Source organism: Aulostomus chinensis, chromosome 15 (genome assembly GCF_037954235.1).
Source record: "Aulostomus chinensis isolate RoL2024-O1b breed Wild chromosome 15, RoL_Achi_v1.0, whole genome shotgun sequence".
Classification (NCBI taxonomy): domain Eukaryota; kingdom Metazoa; phylum Chordata; class Actinopteri; order Syngnathiformes; family Aulostomidae; genus Aulostomus; species Aulostomus chinensis.
Window position 1 is genome coordinate 21,172,799 of NC_141334.1, and position 15,045 is coordinate 21,187,843.

The following is a 15,045-nucleotide window of genomic DNA, read 5'->3' on the forward strand; positions in this document are numbered from 1 at the left end:
TGATGTTCATGTCATCATTAAAGACATGAATATCGAGCACAAAAAGAAAGGCAACTGTTACCGGACCATTTATAATCTGTCGTGTTGTTGTTGTTACCGGAAGAAGAGGAAATGACGTTCTCCGTGTGCCGTTGGTTGGCTAAACACTTGACTGAAACCTTATTGCGTGAGCGACACCATGTGGAATGAATAGGGCTTATCACACCGCCGCAATCATGTCTTTTTCAGCCTTCAGTGAAGAGAAAGGTTGGTGACATGCACAGAAAATTTCAGGAAAAGTGGGAGATGCAATATTTCTTTGATGAGCACAGGAGCAACCTGGCATATCTCATTTGCACAGAAAAAGTTGTGGTGCACAAGAAATACAACCTCAAACGTCATTACTCAACTACACATGCTAAGGAGTTGGCAAAATACCAGGGAGATGAGAGAGCCAACCAGTTTGCCAATCTTAAAACATGTCTACTGAGGCAACAAAATGTCTTCAAGAAAGAAACCAAAGAGAATAATGCAGCAGTCAAAGTGAGCTAGTTTGCATGTTCTCCCTGTTCCTGTGTGGGTTCTCTCTGGTACTCCAGCTTCCTCCCACAGTCCAAAGACATGCAAATAGGGACGAGGCTAATTGATACTCTAAATTGACCGTAGGTATGACTGTGAGTGTGAATGGTTGTCTGTCTATGTGTGGGCCCTGTGATGGACTGGCGACCTGTGCAGGGTGAACCCCGCCTCTCGGCCAAAAGCCACTGGGATAGACTCCAGCCCCCTGCGACCCTTAACAGGATAAATAGAAGAAAATGGTTGGACGGAAGGATGGATGGAAGTGAGCTATGTGATTAACAAAATAATTGCTAAGGCAGGAAAGCCATTGGCGAGTTTTTCAAAAAGTGCTTCTTACAGGCTACAAGTATAGTCTGTCCAGAAAAAAAGGTCAGTTTAGCAACATCAGCCTTTCTGCTAACACCGTGGCAGAGTGCATTTCTTACCTGTCAAGTACCATTTATGATCAACTGTGTGAGAAGTGAAAGCAGTCATGGAGAAAGATAGTGGCTGTTCCTGTTGTAAGTGATCCTAAATGGCTCATGGACTTAGCTTTTCTTGTTGACATCACGCATGAGTTGAATGTACAGAACAAGAGGTGACAAGGCCAGGGGCAGCTCGTCAGTGCTGCCTATGACAACGTGAGAGCATTCTCCACGAAACTTGTGTTATGGAAAGCCCAGCTCTCTCAGACAAACCTTTGCCATTTCCCAGCATGCAAGGCACTCCTGAATGCAGGGACACCATTCAATGTTGAGAAGTATGTTGATGCCATTTTAAGCTACAGGAGGAATTTGATCACAGATTTGCAGACTTCAAGACGCACAGAGCCACTTTTCAAATTTTTGCAGATCCCCTCTCCTTTGATGTGCAAGATGCCCCTCCCTGTGCTTCAAATGTAGTGTGGCAGGATAGCGCTACACTCCCCACCGTGAGGGGCAGTGTGGCAGACAATTAGTGAGTGGTCACCTATACACTTTGACAGTTTTTCTACCGTTAGCCTTCATGAGCTCAGTTCAATAATTATAATTCGGTTACTTTGTTGGGTCATTGTTGTTGTCGCTGTTGCTGTTGTCATTTGCTGTCGTTGTCATCGTTGCTTGTTGTCCCCTCATTGTTGAGTTAAGCCTCCTGCCTCACGCCCTCATTCCCCGTCTACAGTCGTCAGGTCTCAAGTTCCCCCGTCTCAAGTTTCCCCGTCTCTCAATAAACCTCTTTTGTGCACCGCCCTCACTGTCTGCAATTGGGTCTCCATCATCCTCAACCCTCAAATCCCTGACATAGACATAGCCCTATTACAGGAAACTCATCTAACTGATGCTGAGCATATTAGACAAACACCAGTGGCAAAGGCAGAACTTTTACTCCTCTTTCACTTCCCAATCTCGAAGTGTTGCCACACTAATAGGTAAAAATGTCCCCCTACGTGTGGATAATATCGAGAAAGACAAACAGGGCAGATACTTGATACTTAAAGGCTCCCTAGCAGGTGAATCCATCACGCTAGTCAATATTTATGGGCCAAATTACAACTGTCCTGTTTTTTTCAAAATCCATTTTTTACACTAACCTGTCACGCTGGCAAACATCATAGGCGGTGACATGAACTTAGTTCTGGATCCATCCAAATGGATCCTCTAATGCTAAAACTCTCCCAAGCAGCCAAGACTCTCAAAAAAGAAATAGCAGAAAAGCTCTTGAATCAGAGATTAGGAATCTTGAAAAAGAGCATTCTCAAACTCATAGTGAAGCGACTCTTGATCTTCTAAACATCAGAAGGTCCGAATATAACCTACTAACCACTAGGGTGATCGAGAATGCCATGGCCAGAACAAAACAACAGTACTATGAACATGGGGATAAAAGTGATAAATTCCTAGCCCGGCAGATCCGAAAAGAGGAAAACTCCAGATGCATCCCCTCAGTTAAGTCCAGAGATGATGCCACAATAACCACGCCACTAATGGATATGTTCAAACACTCACTTGAAATACACCAACTTAAACCTGAGAACAGGCTTTGATCACTGTTCTGCTAAAACCCGGAAAGGACCCAAAACTCTGTGGTTCCTACAGGCCAAAAGCTTTTCTCTCATCAAAATATAAAATATTCACTGAGGTCATAGCCACCAGGCTGGAAAAAGTCATACCTGACCTTATACATGAAGATCAGACTGGCTTTATTCAGAACCGCCTTTCCTCTGATAACATCCGTAGATTCCTCAATGTAATTTGCTGCGCCAAAAACATTAATCTGCCAGTTGTTGCCCTTTCATAAGATGCTGAAAAGGCATTTGATATAACAAAACATACATCGAAAATCTGGGACGAAATTAGAGCAAAGTTCCACAGTGTCCCTATGTTGTACGGCTCCACTCCATTTCATTTTAACCTATTTCTGCCTCGAATATTGAGAGATGGCATAACTAAAGACTGGTACGAGAGAGGCATACGCACTATTGGACACTTATATGAGCATAATAATCTGAGATCCTTCGAGCAACTGAGGCTATCTTTCGGGCTCCCCTTTGCACATTTCTTTAAATATTTACAAGTCAGAGACTACATTAGGGTACAACAAGGTGGGAAACTTATCCCCTTAGGGGACTTTGAGTTAGATAGTATGATACGAGACAAGCATAACTCGAAAGGCTTCCTTATCCTATGCTTATAACAGACTAATGAGCCTGGCAGAAAATAAAGCCTTCAATGCAAAACTTAAATGGGAAACAGACACTGATTCTGTCTTCAATGACTCTGAATGGAAGCAGATTTGTTGTAGCTCTCGATCATTCTTCTATAACAGCCGGCACAAACTATTGCAGTTTAATCTTATACACAGATAAGTAGTCACTACTCTAAATACTGCCCTGGGTGTAAGACTGAAACAGGGTCCCTCCTCCACATGTTTTGGACGTGGAGATGCTTGGAACAGTACTGGAGATCTATTTTGGATATTGTTAAAGGAATTGTGGGGTGGGAAATCCCAGCCAATCCATGGCTGACACTTTTGGGGGATTTATCAGTGTTTCCAGAGAAAATAAGAATCAACACCTCCTTCATCAGATTAGCCCTAATTGCAGCTAATAAATGTATAGCTATCAGCTGGAAGACCAAGGACCCCCCTGGTGTCTCTGTGACTTCAAGAGCTGTCATCATACTTGCCATCAGAAAAGATCATGTTTTACTTGAGGAAAAAAGTCCGTTTTGACAAATGTTGGGGAGGATTTGTAACTTTTCTACCGAAAAGAGCTGCTCCTGTGGTTTTTCTCATTCCTGACACAGGGAAATGAATTTGCTTCAACATGTAAGATTTAAAACTTGAGGGAGCATCAGCAGCATCAAAAACATTGTCACACTGCTCTCCGGCCAGCCAAGTTAGCTCCACTTTTGGACTTCATACTTCACTAAGTTATGCCCCACTACAGAAGACAAAACAGCTCTTTTTGCCAGGAATACCTTGAGTTCAAAAGTGTCATATATTCATTTTCGAGACTCCTGTGTCACTGCAATACCATGTAATTGATGGTACCATTACATCCGTCCAAAATACAACTTTTGGGTGAAGTATCACTTTTATCTTTGATCGTATGGTTGGGCAAAGCCAAATTTGAGTCAGTGGGTGGAATGATCCTCCCCCTTTATCTAGGTAACCATGAACAACAAAATATTCTTGCACTATAGCACAATTTCAAATACCTTCACTATTTACCCATAAAAGACTCAATTAACCCTGTCCTCGTGTTCGTCTTACTTATACCTGGGGGCAAGTTTTGCCATAAAAATAGCAGAAGGAGCCAGTAATGGTATGTGTCGCCTGTGACACAGTAATGGACAGTAAGCTGCAATGATAGCAAGCTCTGTTGATATTGTATTATGCACTGTAAGAAGAACAAGTGTTGACAAAGAGTAATTACAACACCTGTAGGCTAAACATTCCTGTCTGGATATCATACAAACATACCACTGATGTAAAGCCAGAAAGAGAAGCCTGCATATTCCATTCACTGTCAAGTCATTTCAACAGTATTTTGAAGCTGAATGTTGATCCAGAACAGTCAAACTGGTTCCACATTACATAATTTGGCTCACACAGACTGTAAAGTACAATTCATACACTGTTGATCAACCCTTGCTGCAGTGAAAGAAATTCTACAGTGTCATTATTGAAAACAGAGAGCTCTGGCCTAAAGCTTCTCAAAAATATACATACTGTAGATGCCACACTTGGAGCAGTGTGAACAGTTGACCCTCCTTGCGGTGGAGGTGGCATGGAATGAACAGAAAGAGTCCGGTACAGCAGTTCCTTCCAAGAAGACCTTTTCATTCCCAGGCAAACAGGTGTACGACCAGATGTTACAGAGGTTCAACCATTCCCCGGGCAGAAGGAAACTGGCGCTTTATATACCGGCTTGAATAATTTCCCCCCCGGCCCCTACCAAGAGCAGGGATCTCCCTCTATCCCCAGAATCTCTTAGCTCCCAACACCACATAAAAAAAACCCAGAAATTACCAGTCTAACCCATGATTTATGGTTATAGGTACTTAAAAATTGGCCAAACTCCCCAATATACTAGATTTGCCCAGATAATTCCAGCAGCAACACCCCCCCTCTCCATTCTGACCGTGGTCTCTCCCGGAACATTTGTCCGGTGACGGTACCCGCCCGGACTCTTTTGAACGCGGACACAACAGAAAGGTGAGTGGCACAATCCAACACTGGCACCCTATTGCACTCTACCCTGTGGAGCTTTGACACCCCGAAACCTCCTTCCACTGCTCGACGCCTCCAATCCTCATCGTCACATCTCTCTCCCGACAGGTGGAGAGGAGAGGAGAGGAGAGGAGAGGAGGTGGAGCGCAGACACGCCCGCCTGAGGACCACCGCCACCAAGGCACGGTTATATAAATAAATAAATATACATAATCAATAAATAAAGATGCCGCAAGCTGGATAGGGAGCCGTGTGCAAATCCGCTCTGTAATTTACTGTGCAACACTCAATAAAGTGCCGATCTTAAAGTGCGTGTGCCATTATTAAAGTGCTGTGCTAATTGTGAAGTACTGTTAAAACAACCCCCGTGCAACCTTCATACATTACTATCTTCACGAAGGGCTCTTCGTTACAAGCAGTTTTGCAGGTTCATGTGAACAGTATTGGTTTATTGAGAAAAGGTGGAAAAAAATCCCTTGAGTATGGTGACCAGTATTTCCCCTCCCTCAATGGTCTGCTAGCAATTCTTTCTTGTCCTTCCTTTCCATAAATATTTTAATCCTTTATAACTTTTTCTTGTGTTTACAAAAGGAAATACACATCATTATATAATACTGTTAACTATTCAGAAGTTTTCAAAAGATGCTTTTTGTTAGTCAGAGCAGTATAATATTATTTGCCCCATGTGTGTGCAGTACAGAGTACCTGGAAGAAAGATCTAAAAGTTTACAGTGGTAACTTTTCCAGTGTTGCCTCCAGGAACATAGGAGGATATCATGAGTCAATGTCAAGAAGTGAGCAATAGAGTCTTAAAGAGTGTCATTAGCAGGGTTTTTCTCCACGTTCCTGTTTCCGTCTTAGTTGGAGCAATTCAAACTGGTGCTTACATTTTGTTTGGAGGATTGTGTCTTGCAGGTATGTTCGAGGCTATAAACAGATTTAACCTGATTGACAACGCATCATTAATGAGTCGACTCATGCTGGAATTCCCCAAGTTACTGAGGAGGTGGAATAGCTGAAAGCACCTTGGGAGAGGCTGCTACTTCTGACATCACACTTGGCATGTTCCCTAATATTTGTAAGTAATGACTGTGAGCACATGTAATTGATCTATGAATCTCTTTTCTGACTGAACTTTAGAGTTGAACTTAAGTTGCAGATGTAGGTAGTTTAACATAAATTGGATATGTGAAGAAAGTGAAGTATCGTCACATCTAGGTGAGGCAGAGATGTGACATATATACAGTGTCGTGAAAAAGTATTTGCCACTTTCCTGATTTCTGTGTTTTTTGCATATTTATCACTCCCAAAGGTTTCAGTTCATCAAACCAATTTTAGTATCACACAGAGACAACCCAAGGATATACAAAATGCAGTTTTTAAATGATGATTTTATTTACCAAGGGGAAAAATAAATAGAAACCTATCTGACCCTATGTGAAAACGTAATTGCCCCCCCTTGTTAAATCACAAAGTAGCTGTGACTAACGACAGTTTTGGGAAAGCTGAGTTCAATTTCACAAGCAACACACAAACCTGATTGCCACCACCTTTGTTGAATCAAGAAATCACTTAAATAGAATCTGTTGAAGTAGGTTACAAACTCTCAAGAACAAAGTCATCATGCCACGATCCAAAGAAATTCAAGAAGAAATGGGAAAAAAAGTAATTGAAATCTATCAGTCTGGAAAAGGTTACAAAACCATTTCCAAGGCTGTGGGTCTCCAGTGAACCACTGTCAGAGCCATTATCCAGAAATGGAGAAAACTGGGAACAGTGGCAAACCTTCCCAGAAGCGGTCGACCAACTATGGTTACTCCAAGAGTGCGACGACGACTCATCCAGGAGGTCACAGAAGAACCTAGGAAAACATCCAAAGAACTGCAGACCTCAGTTAAGGTCAATGTTCATGACTCCACTATAACAAGATACTGGCCAAAAATGGCATCCATGGGAGAGTTCCCAGGCGAAAACCACTGCTGTCACAAAAGAACACAAAGGCTCATCTCACATTTGCCAAAAAGCATCTTGATGATCTCAAGACTTTTGGAGAAACATTCTGTGGACTGATGGACATGGTGCCAACAGTAAAGCGTGGTGGGGGCAGTGTGATGGTCTGGGGCTGCTTCGCTGCCTCAGGACCAGGACAACTTGCTGTGATTGATGGAAAAATGAATTCTGCTGTTTACCAGAAGATCTTGAAGGAGAACGTCCAGCCATCAGTTTGTGCCCTCAAACTCGAGCGCTCTTGGATCATGCAGCAGGACAACGATCCGAAACAACCAGCAAGTCCACCTCCGAATGAACCAAAATTAAGGTTTTAAATCCAATTGAGATGCTGTGGTGTGACCTTAAACGGGCAGTTCATGCCAGAAAACCCTCCAATATGGCAGAGTTGAAACAGTTCTGCAAAGAAGAGTGGGCCAAAATTCCTCCACAGCGGTGAGAAAGACTCATCACCATTTATCGCAAACGCTAGATTTCAGTTATTGCTGCAAAAGGTGGCACAACTCGCTATTAGGTTTAGGGGGCAATTACTTTTTCACATAGGGCCAGATAGGTTTGGATTTTTTTTTGTGCCTAAATAAATTGAATCATTTATAAACTGCATTTTGTATTTCCTTGGGTTGTCTCTTTGCGATATCAAAATTGGTTTGATGAGCTGAAACCTTTGCGAGTGATAAATATGCAAAAAACACAGAAATCAGGAAGGGGGCAGATACTTTTTCACGGCACTGTGTGTGTGTATATATATATATACTGTATATAAATGCAAATACCTCTCTTCTGTACTTTAGTATATTTTTCAGAGGCCTTTACTTGACTTTATTTTCTGTCAACCTTTTAACTAGGGCAGTTAACATAATTCATCTCAGTTAATCACATATCAATTTTAGCAATGATAAGTATTTAAAATATTTATTATTTTAAATACTTCTGACATTTCAAAAACAGGGTTGTTACTTTAGATTTTATGCATGACTAACAAAAAAGCATAATCCATCCGTTGTCTTCCGCTTATTCCTTACTAGTAAGGGTCATGGGGGGGCTGGAGCCTATCCCAGCGTCAACGGGCGAGAGGCGGGGTTCACCCTGGACAGGTCGCCAGTGCATCACAGGGCCAACATACAGAGACGAACAACCACTCACACTCACATTCATACCTACGGTCAATTTAGAGTATCAATCAGCCTAGTCCCCAAATTGCATGTCTTTGGACTGTGGGAGGAAGCTGGAGTACCAGAGAGAACCCACACAGGAACGGGGAGAACATGCAAACTCCACACAGAAAGATCCCGTGCCCGAGCCGGGACTCGAACCTGGAACCTTCTTGCTGTGACAGTGCTGACCACTGCACCACCGTGCAGCCCAAAAAAAGCATAATAAGAAAAACAAACAAGAGTTTTGCTAAAGGGAGCAGATCACACCTGTTAATCCATGTAAATGTAGGTTGACAGTTGCTAAAATGTATAAAGGAAGAAGGTGAAGACCTCTTAAATGTACTACGCAACGTAGTGTAGGTGGGTAATTTTTTTTTTCATTAAAATAGTTTTTTAATTTATTTCTTTTGTGAACATTTTCAAGTCCTGTTAAATATATTTGGTTTTTTTTCTCTTTCTGCCTCACAACTACTTTAGCAATATTTTTGTATTGTTTTTATTTTGTATGTTAAAATGGTTCCACTAACCTGTTAAAGCCGAAGGGGCATTAATTAGCAACACACACACACACACACTGGGCCGTGCTTCTCCGACAGAGCCAGACAGCGAGTGAAGCAGGTGGGGAAACTTGACGTGTGTGTGCTACCGTGCTTATCCTACTCATTGTGCTCGTCTGAGTGTTTCACAGAGCCAGATGAGTGTGAAAAAAATAAATGTGCAAAACCATATAAACTTTTATTTCATTCCTGCTTGGTGTTCACCATCTTGAGCCTGCTACAGTAGCTCCACAATATTTCACTTTGATATTTAGCAAGGAAATGTATGAATTTATATGAAGACCTATTGAGTAGGTGGTTGCAATAATAATTTTTGAAATGCCTTGGTACTGTTGTTGCTTAGCAGGGCAAATCATCATATGCACATGATCAATGATTTGAATCTCAAATTGTCTCAAAAAATCCAACCTGGTGGAGAGTAGCCTTGTGGCTCCTCTCCATTCATTTGTTACCTGATCAAAGTAATCTGATCCATTCCGTGATCCATAGATAAGAAACAATATGCAATCAGTGTATCTATTGATTAAAAAAAACATTTGACACTCGTAATCATGATATATTTGTTATGAGTTGGGAGTTTGTTAGGTATGCTTGTGTTTATGTTTCATGTTTTTGGTTGTTTTCCTCCTAACTCTGCGGGGGAGGTGTGGCTTAGCGATGCAGCAGGCCCACTGCGCACCTGAGGCTCATCTCCTTCATTACTCTCCCTGCTCTTAAGCAGCGTGGCAGCGTCACCTCACAGCCAGATGGTCATGGTACTACTACACTGTACAGTACTAGAAATTGTTTGCTTATTATCGGAGTTTTGTTTTGGTTCAGAATAAATCTTTTGTCTGTTCATGGCTCCTTTTTCTCTGTGCCTTGTGTTTGCCTATTTGGGTCCAGCTAAAACCCTCGGACTAGTTGTCCTTGACAATATTTAATTAATTATAAATTGGAAAAATATGGCATCAGAGGAATGTTGCTAGACTGGGTAAAAAGTTATCTAAACAGGTGTTCAGTTTGTGAAGTTGGGGGACTGCTGTTCTTCATGTTTGGACATTGCTTGTGGTGTCCCCCAAGGGTTGGTGTTTGGGCCAAAATTGTTTTTTTATACATTAATGATATATGTAAATTTTCTTAGTTATTGAAATTAGTCTTTTTTGCTGATGACACAAACTTTCTGTTCAGGAAATTATTTAAAGCAACTGCAGGGTGATGAATAAACTAAAATTATGGTTTGATCACAAACTGTCTTTAAATTTGACCAAGACCAAATTCATGTTTGGGAAGGGTAGAACAGATAAACATGTACATATTTCAATTGATAGGGTGGGTATTGAAAGTGTTTCTGAAATAAAATTCCTCGGAGTCACTATCAATGATCAAATTAATTGGAAACCACATATCAAACGTCTACAAACTAAGTTAAAGAGCACATCAGTAATAAATAAAGCAAAACCATTTCTTGATCACAGTTCACTCCACATTGTTTACTATTCCCTAGTCTCACCATTATCTTACCTACTGTATGGAAGTGAGGGGCAACAATTACAAAACTTGACTATACCCATTAACAGTTCTACAAAAAAGAGCAGTACGTGTCATTCACAAGGTTGGATATTTCTACCACATACATTCACTATTTTTACAGCCCAAAGTTTTGAAATTCATTGATATTGTACTATACCAAACTTCACCAATAATGCACAAGGTTGACAGTAACAAGCTCTAAGGGAATATTCAAACATTGTTCAATATACAAGAAGGGAATTATGATTTAAGGGGAAAACTGAATTTCAAAAGGTGCAGAAATAGAACAAGTATGAGATGTTTCATCATATCAATTTGTGGAGTAAGGCTGTGGAACAGCTTGAATGTGGAGTTAAAGCAATGTCCAAATATAAACCAGATCAAAAGAAAATATAAACAGATGGTCTTCCAGCAGTACAACAAGGATGTGTTTTGCTCATTGACTGATAGCTTGTTAGCAAGCTAACCAGCTGCTTGCTATCTAAATTTACATTTTGTATCTTGGATTATGGCCTAAGTGATTGTTACACTTTGCTATATGTATGAATGAACGAAGGGTTTGTCTGGTAGTTTAGTTTCAATAAGATTTAATAAAGAGGGTGGGATTAAATAAGTGTTTACTTCTTCACACTCCATTTCAAATGTATTAAAGAAATATTTCTTTTTTTTTGCCTTTGTCTTTGTCAGTCGCTGAATTATGTCTTCTTTCTTGTATTTGAAATAAACTCAAATCAAATAAAATCAAGTCATTTTCAAATCACATCTATTGCTGTTGAACATACATGCTATAAAGAACCTGGTCCATCTCAATTCCAGTTGCTTCATTTATGGAAGTGAAAACTGAAAGCAGATTCTGTGGCAGTGCATGGTTTGGAAGGTTATAATGAAAAAAAATGGTTCAAAGGGATTTTATCTTTTTTACAAAAAACATTTCTGTGCTAGACTGCTGAGATCTTTGAGCTTTAAACCAGATCATAATATTTTCTACTGTGACATTGTTTATTAAGAGGCCAGCTGGGGTCTCTTAGAGGAGACAGTTAAGAAGACTCTGTTTTGAACCAAAGTAGCTTGTTCTTGTTTTGAGAGGACACACATTGAACAGGTGGTCCATGCTGCTATTTTTCATATGTGTATTAGCTGTAGGCATGAAAGACACACTGACTGCTGCCTGTCAACCATGTGGTGCTCTGGCTGAGTCTTCTGACTCTAACAAAGTCCAACCAGACTTCTGTGACTGCCTTTCCTACCTGGATCCCAGAAACACATGCCAGCTGATCCCGAGTTTGCAGAGGTATTGATCAGTTTATAAATGGGATGACCCCAGACCCAACACAATGGTTAGGTCTGTCCTACTGTCCCACACAGTGCCTACCTGACTAAGACAATGGGTGCAATATTGATTAAATTAATTAATATGATGTGACAGCACAACAGTAACAGCATGGTTTTATTGCCAAGACATGGGCAGGGCAACCAACCAAAAAGTTAAAAACCACAAGATCCTCTTTTAAATATGTTGCCATTGTTCAAGGCATTACATAATATTGCCTGCATCAGAGCTTCATTTTGAGACCAGAAATCTTCAATTTACGTCCCACATTTCATCTTGCATATTTCATCTTATAATTGCTGTATTTTGCTGTGTTTAGTTTGGTTTTGGACTTAAAATTTTAGACTTTTAGGTGAATAATAGTGGTTGTTTTAGTTTGGAAGTTCGTGTGTTTCTTGTTCTCTGCCAGTGTGTTTCTACCTGTGTTTCAGTTTACTCTGTTCGGTCTTGTTTTATTTTGTCAGCTTTTCCCTCCTGTGTCTTTGTGTGCAGTCTATTCCTGTCTTTGCCTGTTCTTATCTTTTTTTGAGTGCTTCACCTGGATCTTGTTTTGTAATCAGTCCTTGTCAGTCACAGCCCTGCTCTTCGCGTTTCTTGCCCAATCAGCTCCTTCCCTGCCCTTGTATTCTCTCACCTGTTTCTTGTTTCATCATAGGTTAATAAATGTGCAGTTTAGTTGAAGGTAGTCAGTACTTGAGGTTGAGGAATTTAAAACAAATGGAAGGGTCCATGAGCAACATTTCAACCTTGGGTTTCCCCTTCAGAGTCAAAATCTGTAGGGGCTTCATTGCTGAAAAAACACTCCACTGTCCTTCTCACACGTGAGTGTTGGAGGTATTTATGATCTTACTGTTTCACACACTTGTCTCCTTTATGCTAAGCTAAGTAGTTGCTGGCTGTGATCTCGTATTGTTTCATTATTTTATTTACAAGTGGCAGAGTATTGGAGAGCCATCCACCCACACTTCATATTTATCTGCTGATTTGATGCAGCACCTAAAAAGTATGGAGGCAGAGAAAGAATGTGCAAGCCTTTTTTTAATGTTGTTCTCACCTGATAATTAGACATTATCTTGCTGTCTTATCTACGTTAATTTATCTTATCATAAGAAAATGGAGCATCCTATCTTGTGTTGAGATAAATTAACCTGTCATCACAAGAAGTCATTATCAGAAGATATTGAGTAATGCTTTCTTCCATCCATCCATCCATCCATTGTATTCCGCTTATTCCTACATGAAGGGTCGCAGGGGGGCTGGAGCCTATCCCAGTATCAATGGGCGAGAGGCGGGGTTCACCCTGGACAGGTCGCCAGTCCATCGCAGGGCCAACATACAAAGACAAACAACCATTCACACCTACGGTCAGTTTGGAGTATCAATCAGCCTAGTCCCCAATTGCATGTCTTTTGGACTGTGGGAGGAAGCTGGAGTACCCAGAGAGAACCAATGCAGGCACGGGGAGAACATGGAGACTCACCCAGAAAGATTCCATGCTCGAGTCGGGACTTGAACCCAGAACCTTCTTGCTGTGAGGCGACAGTGCTGACCACTGCACCAATGTGCAGCCTAATGCTATCTTGTGATAACAAAATAATATCCTAGTAATTAGGGCCTGAGCCTGAAGGTACTTCAGGCGAATTATATTTTCATATTGATATTCAGATGTGACGAAAAGAAACCCTATTCAACATAGTTTTGTTCAGCTCCCTGAAACAGTTTACAACTTGAAATTATTAATCAGGACTGCCAACAGGCTATGTGCACTTTTTCGAGGGAAACACCCATACGACAACTTCCAACATATCTCCACCAGCTGAGCTAATGACCTGATGGTCTGCATAAAGGAGAATGACAATGAAATATGACACAGGAAATGTGAAAAAAAGCAGCATGTGTCAGTAAATTCGTAATGGTTATGCTGTGTCTCTCCTACATATGGGGAAACACAAAATGTGACATCATGACTGCATATTTAACAATAACCACAATGTAGCAAACACCAATTTGGGAACAGATGAGTAATCCAGGGAAGTGGTTATAAGTGTTACCCCACAATGCTGTAACAATAGCATTTGTACTTTGAATCAAAGTCCATTTTTTCTGTAAATGTGTTTTTTAATGTACACTTTTTTACCCAATTGTTGAACAATTGTTGTTTTTTTTGTTTTGTTTTTTTACAGATTTTACATTTTCAAACATAAGGGATTTAATTTATTCTATTCAAAATTAAAAATAAATTTTGTTATTTCTCCTTTGATGCAGTCTGTTGATCAATTTACCGGAGACAGTTTGTTGCATAAGCAGACATTGCTGTTCATGTCCAGTATTAGTCAACAGTCACTAAATTGTAGGTTTCCACTCTCACAGATTCTCAGGCTGGCAGCAGGTAATTACAGACACCAGACACGGAAAACCTCCACTGACGAATGACTCACGCATCTCCTCCATTAAGTGACAAATCATTCATGTTTACTTGTCTAGGCAGCACCCTTAGTTTATACAATATAATGACAATGTCTTCCTAATATTGCTAGAAGCAGAAACAGAAAGATACCTGACTCACATCAGTAACCAGAAAACCTGCTTGGGATCACAATCCCACATTGTGATGACTGTTCTATGGACAAGTGCTCCCTACCTTGTCAGAAATTCTTATTTGAAATTGAGGAAAACAGTGCTTTTGTCCATGATGACATGGACACGTCCTGTATGATGTCTCTGATGTCTTTTTCCACTAATGTTGCCAACTTTCTCCCATGTTACTAACTGGAATGTTGGGTCTTTGTAAACAATACAGTCAAGGGAATTGTCTGGAACTGCTTGAAAGGAAAAGTACCATGAGATAACCTCTGGTATTTGCTGTTCCATGCATCCATTTTCTACCACCTATCCTGTAAGGGTCGCGGGGAGGCCGGAGCCTATCCCAGCAGCCTTTGAGCGAGAGACAGGGTTCACCCTTGATGGGTCGCAAGTCCATCGCAGGGCCAACACATATAGACGGACAACCATTCACACTCACAGCCACACCTATGGTCAATTTAAAGTATCCGATTAACCTCTTGCATGTCTTTCGGAGGAAGCCAGAGTACCCGGAGAGAACCCACGCAGGCACAGGGAGAACATGGAGACTCCACACAGAAAGATCCTGTGCTCAAGCCAGCGCTCAAACATGGAACCTTCTTGTTGTGAAGTTATGTTATATCATAAAAATATGACTTGACTATGGTTGCTC